This window comes from Limulus polyphemus, unplaced genomic scaffold (genome assembly GCF_000517525.1).
Source record: "Limulus polyphemus unplaced genomic scaffold, Limulus_polyphemus-2.1.2 Scaffold97, whole genome shotgun sequence".
NCBI classification, from domain to species: Eukaryota; Metazoa; Arthropoda; class Merostomata; order Xiphosura; family Limulidae; genus Limulus; species Limulus polyphemus.
In genome coordinates, this window is record NW_013665707.1 from 1,122,410 (window position 1) to 1,130,914 (window position 8,505).

At 35.5% G+C, this 8,505-nt stretch overlaps 1 protein-coding gene across 5 annotated transcripts in view; it reads left to right on the top strand.

The window, feature by feature from the left end:
* LOC106469581 (putative fatty acyl-CoA reductase CG5065) overlaps window positions 1-8,505 on the top strand; it is a 106,290-nt gene that overhangs the window by 52,929 nt on the left and 44,856 nt on the right. Inside the window, exon 1 of one of the 5 annotated variants that reach the window (XM_022398907.1) lies at window positions 5,539-5,630. The exons of the other annotated variants lie outside the window; for them this stretch is intronic. The gene's annotated coding sequence lies outside the window, so the exon portion shown is untranslated. Of the gene's footprint in view, window positions 1-5,538; window positions 5,631-8,505 lie in introns of those variants that run through there. 5 annotated transcript variants of the gene reach the window in all.

Consider the following 8,505-nt stretch of genomic DNA (forward strand, 5'->3'; position numbering starts at 1 on the left):
AAAGTAAAAAGTAAATAAGTTTACGTTAACTAAGTAAATAAGTAGTAATTAGTTAGTCAACTAATACTACTATCGAAACGTACCTACTATATATATATATATATATATATATAAATACAAGAACAATTTTTTAACTCCTGTTATCAATCATTGAAATATGGACACATATTTTTGTTATTTTACTTTGTTTAGATAAAGGCTTGATGGTATCTTTTCCCCTTAATCCGCCAGAGAGCGCACATAGCTCGCCAGTCGAAGTATAAAATTATTTTACAGCCCATGTGTTCTCCTTGCGGCACGTTGCAGCTCTTATCATGCTGACTTAACGCAGAAAGAAAATCGTTACGATCTGTAAAACACACGAAATCGACACACCTTAAAGAAAAATAATAATTTTTTTAAATAATTCAGATGGATACAGATAAAAGTAAACCAATGTTAGATGAACAAGTTTTTTAATTTTTGATCTTGATAAATGTACTTTTTTGGCGGGGAGGGGTATTAAGAAAAGATTACCTGTTACATGAGCATTCCCCCCCCCCCCATCCCCAACAATATAGACATTTTATATTAGTTTTATCCCGTGTTGCCCCCCAGTTGCACAGCGGTAAGTCTGCGGACTTATAACACTAGAAATTGGGTTCGATATCCATGGTGGGGCAGAGCACAGATAGCCCATTGTGTAGCTTTGTGCTTAATTACAAACAAACAAACAATTACCCCACGTTGGTCAGAGAGTTAGTTACCAATAAATGTTTCTGATATTCGTGTTTCAACGTTTCGGTTTTATGAAATCATTAATGGTTGTAATATTTTAAATTATTGGTCAAACTATGATATAAGATCAAATACATTACCTACTACTGGATAATCCCCACCAGTTTAGGCATTATGTACGAAAAGAATTTATGCTGTTCAAAAGAAGATAATAGAGATACCAGCAACTTGTCCCCGGTGGGTCATCGCTAAGTTTCGGAACGTACAACGCTAAAATTCGTGGTTCGATTCCCCGCTGTGGACAGAGCTCAGATAGCCCATTCTGTAGTTATTACACTAAAAACCAACAACAAACACTTACAAACAACTAGCTTTTAACGGGAACACACCAGAAGTAATTTACGAAGTCCAAGAAAACTACTATCTCATTGACTTAACGTGGCAGCTGAAGATTTAAAATCAAAGCAATGAGAGAGATTCTCAAACGAAACTAAAGCTCGTTTATCCCCAGTATTTCTATATAAAAAAACACTTCGTGTTACTCTGAAATAAAAAAATCATGTGATTGAGAGTATATATATTCAATTACTTCGAGAAAAAGTTACCATAGCAACTAGAGAGAAAGTAGGCCTAATCACTCAAATTGAAAAAAAAAAAACGAAACAAAACAATATAGTACAATAAAATAAGACAATTTAAATTCTAGAGTAGGTAGATTTCTCTGTTTTCTTTTAACGATATTGTGTTTGTGTTTCGACACAAAGGGCTAGACACGGTTTGGAAAGTGGGAGGGTTTGTGTGTTAATAAGAGTTAAAAATAAATGCGCGCTTAGCAACTATGGTATCTATGGATAATTGATTTCATATTAAGGCTGAAAATCTGGGGCGGGGCTCAAGCCCCCCTGTCTACACCCTTGATTACAGTTCTGTAATATGTTCAAAAATGCTCTACTTCTATAAAACCTTACCTCTTACAACCGTCTAATAACTTCACCGAGATTGCATAAGCTTATAACGCTGGAAACTGAGTTTCGATATTCGTGGTACACAGGTAGCCCATTGTGTAGCTTTGCGCTTAACAACCAACAATCGTTCTCGTTTTTAACCTATAATTACCATACTGAAATTACGTAACTTAATGGTGCATTACTACATTAAACTGTAATTGTTTTACTTACATTACATAGCCCAGCAGCTCATTGTTACTTTAAAATATCTGGTTAACTGATCACCACACGGAGATTGTGTAAGCCAGTAAAGAATCACTATACTTTAAAGCTGAGACCATTACGTTACGAAAGAGAATATCTTACCACTTTCAGCCGCCTAATCACATCGTTGAGACCACATAACCCAATAGTTCGTTATCACTGCAGACCATTTAACCATTTCGTAATGATATTCAAAAATACGATATTCAATACGAGAGTACAAGTAAAATAGCAAACTTCAGCATCACACAACTTCGATGCACCCCCCCCCCGACTGCAAAGTACGGACATTGTTTTATTATCAAGCAAGTTCAACTCAATTTAAATATATTTTTCTATATAGTTTATTATTATTATGGTAGGTTACTTCTAACAATTTACATACGACACCCGTGGAGTCACGCCGTCCCATGACATAGATTTATGGGTTTTAGGGTCAACGTGACCCAGTGACCAGTGCTTTGGACTCGTAATATGAAGGTTGCGAGTTCGATACTTGCTCGTGGCATGTTATTGTTCCTTTAACAAGACATTTTACCCCGATTGTTTCAATCTATCGAGCAGTATGACTTGTACCAGCGGGTAGCTGGGGGTTAATCTGTGATGGACTGACTTCCTGTCCAGGAGATTGTCATCATTCTCGTCCGTTTGTGCCATTGAAACTGGAGTTCAGCACTGGCTCCTATGTGCCGTTTTGACATGGGATGCATTTAACTTAACACAGATTTGGGCTCTCCGGTAGCTGGTTAACGAATTTAAATTATAAGTACTAATATCAATACAGCCATTTGTAGCTGAACTTCTAAGAATGAGGCCTCATTAGATAGCTATAAATACAAAACCAAAGTAAGGAGCACCCCAGTTGACTCAGCGGTAATTCTGCTTGCTTACAACGCTAAAAACTGGACTTCGATGCTCTTAGTGGGCAAAGTACAGACAGCCCATTGTGTAACTTTGTGCTTTATAACAAAAAGTCAAATAAATTAAAATGAAATATTTGTTAAATATACGATGTACAACAGAAAACAGCACAAGCTTGGCGTTATGAAAGTATTTACATAAGCATTACATACAAATTTACAGTAAAAAAAGGGGTAAATTACCAGTATTAAAACTTTCTACACAATTCCTGTTGACAATAAGTTTTACAGTCTGCCCTAAGGAAGAGGTTGTACCAATTCCTGTTGACAATAAGTTTTACAGTCTGCCCTAAGGAAGAGGTTGTACTTTTCGCAGAATATTTGGATAAGAAACGTTAAAATATAATAAGTTTACAATAAAATTAAATAAAGTCGAATCAATTTTGTGGTTTCAAATTCGAAGACGAGGAACCCACTTTGAGACTAATAATGCTTGGAGACGGCTTGGTACCTGATGATGACAAAACCTTGTCGAAACGTTGTACATCTGCTGTTATGTTAAACTTATATTAAAGTTTTTCTTCATTACCCATTCAAGCCGTCTCCAAGCATTATTAATTTTGTGGTTTCTCGATAGTCTAACATGGAATGAAGACACCAGCTTTAAGATGGATGCTCATAGTTCCAATTCACTTATACAGAAATTACTAAGATATCTTCTTACAATATTAACTATGCTATGTCTAAAATATCTAGCAGAGATAATACTGAAGAGTAAATAAAAATTTCCAGTAACGTGCAGAGAACATTAAAAGGTCAGGGGCTCGTTGAGGAAAAAAAAAGAGCAATTTTCAAGCGTCGCAAGGAGGTGTTAATGGAGACTGTGGATTTTTCTGGTACACATAGGGTAATCAAGCGTGTCTTTTAGTACTTGTGGACATTTTGTTATGACTGAAAAAAGGGCAATTTTGGGGCAGAAAGGCAGAGGCTTGAACCCCCCTCCCCTGTGCACGACACTGAAATTTTCAAAGGATGAACAAAATTTAATTGATTTATGTGCATAATTTATTGATGACGTAGCACGGAAACAGTTACACGTTTTTATCTCTCGTGAAAACTGACTACTCGTGAGCGTACGAGAAAACGTGTACTAAACGAATATGAATTATGGTGAAGACTATATCTATCCATGTTTGTATATGTGTATGTATGTATGCATATATCGATTATAATAATACTCGGTTTTTATCTGCCCTAAAAATGCGCGCGCATTTCATTTCAACGGATGTAAACAAAAGATCGATATAAATATACTTTAGTAAATATTTAGTACAACTTATTAAAAGTTTATCAACGTTTTTAGAAAGGTCTAACGTTAGGTCGTAGTTTATTTATTGATAGTATTAAGTTCGGTAAAGTTTAGCACTAACTAAACTAAAGCAAAAAGCGTACAAAAGTTACAGAGATAATTTATTTCTTTGTTGAATATAGGCCATACTTAATAAAGGTTTATCTAATGTTAGGCCTAAGACAAGTGGACTTTCAGATTTTGGCGTGTGCGACTAGAATTATTTTGTATTATTCTAGAAATAATGTATTTAAAGAAGTACTGTTGCAATAAAATATACTAATTTTAGAACAATTGTATAAAAGATCGTACGCATTTTGACCAAGCTTTATTGCAATTATGGACTTCATTATTTTTACGTTAACTAATACAGACGATTGAGTATGTTATACTAAACCATTGGTTTCAAATGAAACAGCATGAATACATTCAAGTCAAGTCACCTATGCATTTCTGTGCAATCGGACGCTGGGAAATTGCTGCCCTCTACATTAGATGAATTATGGAAGCAAAGTAGGAAGTTTTGGTGTGCTTTGTACATAACAGCCTTACGAAGAATCCTTTTGCAGTAAAACTACGCTGCAGGACTATTGTCAAGACGCACGGTCGTCAGATAAAGCCTGATCGGACTTGGCGACATGTGCTATAACGACGTGGTGTGGCTTCAAAATCGTTTTAATATAATGTACTCAAATTCTGTAACCTTGCGGTACAGTTGTTTGGCTAATGAAAAAAATATGAAGAAATACTAATTTTAATACAATTTACTCAGCTTGAACATACTTAAACAAATAATTAGGAACATTCTAATATTGCGTACATAATTGATTCCAGAATTTTTCCAATAAAACAGTCACTCAATCACTTAAGTTCTATGTTAAATTCCTCTAGTTGTAAGCCAGTGCATTATGTAATTTTGATTTCTTGGTAAACACATTTACTACATAATACATAGAAAGTTCTAAAAGTCTAAATAACAATCGCTGTTTTTAAAAACTTTGAACCTGACACTATCTATAATCAGCTTCAAAGTTTTTTTTCAAGTTGGCAACTTGTAGTTAGCCAAAAAAAAAAGCTTTCGACAGTCTGTCATTATTACACAAGTGATCTCAGCATTAAACAAATACAAAAGCTGTGGTATGTTTATCATTTGAGATTACTATATTCCGGTGTGGTGTCGGCCTTTCTTCTCCATGTTTACTCTTGAATTTTTATGAACCAAAGATAATTTTCTACCACATTTCCTCGTACAGCCCTAAGACAACTTGTTTACATCATCAACAGTTACGTGTCAGGTTAGAAAACAAAAAAAAATCTTGTTTAATCTGCTTTATGCTCTATAAAAGTGGTCCTTCCCACTGGAGCCGCGAAACAACGAGAAACGATGCACGTGAGGACTTTACCTTTTTATATAACTTTTCTGTACATCGAATTTTCTCTGTTCAGTAACTTCAAACACTCAGTGGCTCTAAATTATCATCGACAGGGTAGAAAGTAAGTATTTGCTTAAATATATTGTGGTTGGTGACTTAACTCGTAATATACTTTAGATTTCACCTGAAACCTTTAAAAAATGTTATTTATTAGGATGGTTTGACTCGGACATGATAAAGGTAGATGTTTGAATTTTTATCGTTATTGCTTGCAAAACGGACCAGGAATGGCCTATGGTAGTTAACTATGGATCGGAAGGCCTCAAAATCGCCCTCCACACTTTGTTACCATGGGTGCGTTATAAGAATAAAAGTTAAATCGCACTATTCAGTTAAAGTAGCCCAAGAGTTGTCGGTAGGCACTGATGGAAATTTCCTCTAGTTTATCAGTTTCAAATTAGTGTCGTCTAACGCAGAACGCCCTTGTGTGTAGCTTTTGCTCAAATATTCGAAACAAACCAAACTTGTTTTATCCCTTCCCTAAAAAAAACATTTTAAACACGACTTTGGGAACCTTTTAGATATTTTACAGGAAAGTCACGTCTATAGAAAATGCGGTTCTTCACCTGTAGATTGTATGTCAAAGTTAGAGCCTTTAGTAATGAACAAGAGGAATTGTATTTGCGATATAAGACAAACTCGTCAAGCCGTCCAAGTTACTTGGGAGGAGAAAAATGCGAGTAAGCACCGCTATTCGTACCATCTGTGTCAAGTATTAGTTCGAACCTCTAATAACAAAATAGTCGAGGTGCAAGTCTGTTACACATGCTATATTAATAGTCATTACTATTTGGTTTGCTAATACAAAAACTACGAGATACCGTTTTAATCCGTTTATTTACTTATATATGCTTTAAAATTAATTGAAATGAAGTTTGTACTTTACAATGAGCTGCTCCGAGCCATATGTATATGTTGATCTTTCCACTTCAAACCTGTGTATCACATGTATTTTTTTTTATATCAGTGTGAATGCTACATTATAAGAAACTATGTTTGAGCTAATTCTACCCAAATTTTATGTTTATGTCAACAGCCCTTCGAGGTGAGTGTATTTGTTCATTAGTAGTGGTGTCGCCAAGTACAATGATCAGCTCAGTCTATTGTGATATAGAAGTGGATTTACTAAGAACAGTTATTGTTCGTCAGATTTCCTAGAACCTAAGTATTTGTTTCTTGTCTATTTGTTGTTAGACACAAAGCTACACAATGGGCTACCTGTGCCGTGCCCACCACGGGTATCGAAACCCGATTTTTAGCGTTATAAGCCTTCAAATTTCCCGCTGAGCGGGGTGGGGAGCTTTCTTTGTTTTGAATCTTCCTTTGTCGTACTAGTTCTTTAATGGGTATTAAAAACTACACATCTTGGACATACAGTTACATTTGGATAATTGCTAAATTGATTATTTATTATTGGCCTCTACCGGCAGTACGCCCTGTACCTAATACATAAACGTGCACTGTTTTTTTTTTGTTGTTTTTATATATTTTTATATATTTATATTGAGGGGAATAGAAACGAATTAAGTAGGACGTTTAATTTATTACGAGCCTTAAAAACAAACGTGTATTAATTGCCAAGGTAAAAGCTATTACTGCTTCGGGTGAAGGCAGAGTTGTTGGCTTTGTCTTCAAGGTTAATCAAATTAAAAATTGATAAAACATTCACAATTTTTTCATTGTTAGGTGCTTTATATATTAAGGAATTAATAACAACCATTAGTCAATATTTACATTCGAAAAAGTTTCTAGTTGAGTATTTTAAATTCGTAGCTCCCCACCTCCCTCCCTAACGTTCCACATGAAATGCCTTCGAGGGTAGACTTGTGGCTGAAGGAGTATGTCGCAGCCATTTCCGAGAAAGGAGATTGGCATAGCGAGACTGATAAAAGACGTAGAGAAATCCGCAACAAACAAACTTATATGTTTCTAGTCGAGTATTTAAATTCGTAGCTCCCCCCCTCACGTTCCACATGAAATGCCTTCGAGGATAGACTTGTGGCTGAAGGAGTGTCACAGCCATTTCCGAGAAAGGAGATTGGCATAGCGAGACTGGTAAAAGACGTAGAGACAGATTTGGAAAAACTCGCACATTACAGCATTTCCGATGCCAACGGGCTCTGAAACTACAATCTCGAACAACATCTTCATCCAAAAAATGAAACTCTAGTCTTACACTTCTAAATTAGGGACGGCTAGCGCAGATAGCCCTCGTGTAGCTTTGCGCGATATTCAAAACAAACAGACAATTAACAAGATAAACAAGAATTTGAAGTGAGTGAAGATTCGCAAACTTCCAGTCACAACTTTAACAACTATTTTTATAAAATAGATGGTTGAAAAACTTGAATTATAGCAGTCTCATTGGATCCCAAGCCTGTGAAGGATCATGATACAGCTACATATAGATATCTTTGGTCTGTTTAAATGTTGCTTTGGAAGCCGAGTCCACATACAGTAATGTACATAGTATAAAATTGACCTGTCGTTGTTCTGTCCTTCGGAGAAGCTTGTGCAGTAAAAAATTGTGATATACAATACTGTACGATAACCGATAACGGTCATCAGTTTGAGCATCACAGATGACGGAGGACGAAGTTACAAAGACAGAATGAAACCTGGTGGTGTTCAGTAAATCTATTCTTATCTAGAAATAGAAGCCTTGAGGGGTTTTTCATGCGTCACAGGATTTAACCAGAATTTTAATTAAATAAAATTAACCAGAATTGTGACAAAGGATAATTTTCCAATAGAGATATTGTACGTTGATGTTTTCAAAAGTAGCATGCTCATGAAAGAGAACTTTTATTAATCGTCATGAATAGTCATCAGGATGTCTATTGAAGTTGTAAATAAATTTGAGATAGATAAACTTTGGATCCAACAGTCTTAGCCATTGGTCAAAATTTTGAAAAGCACTGGGTAAAATCCATCTT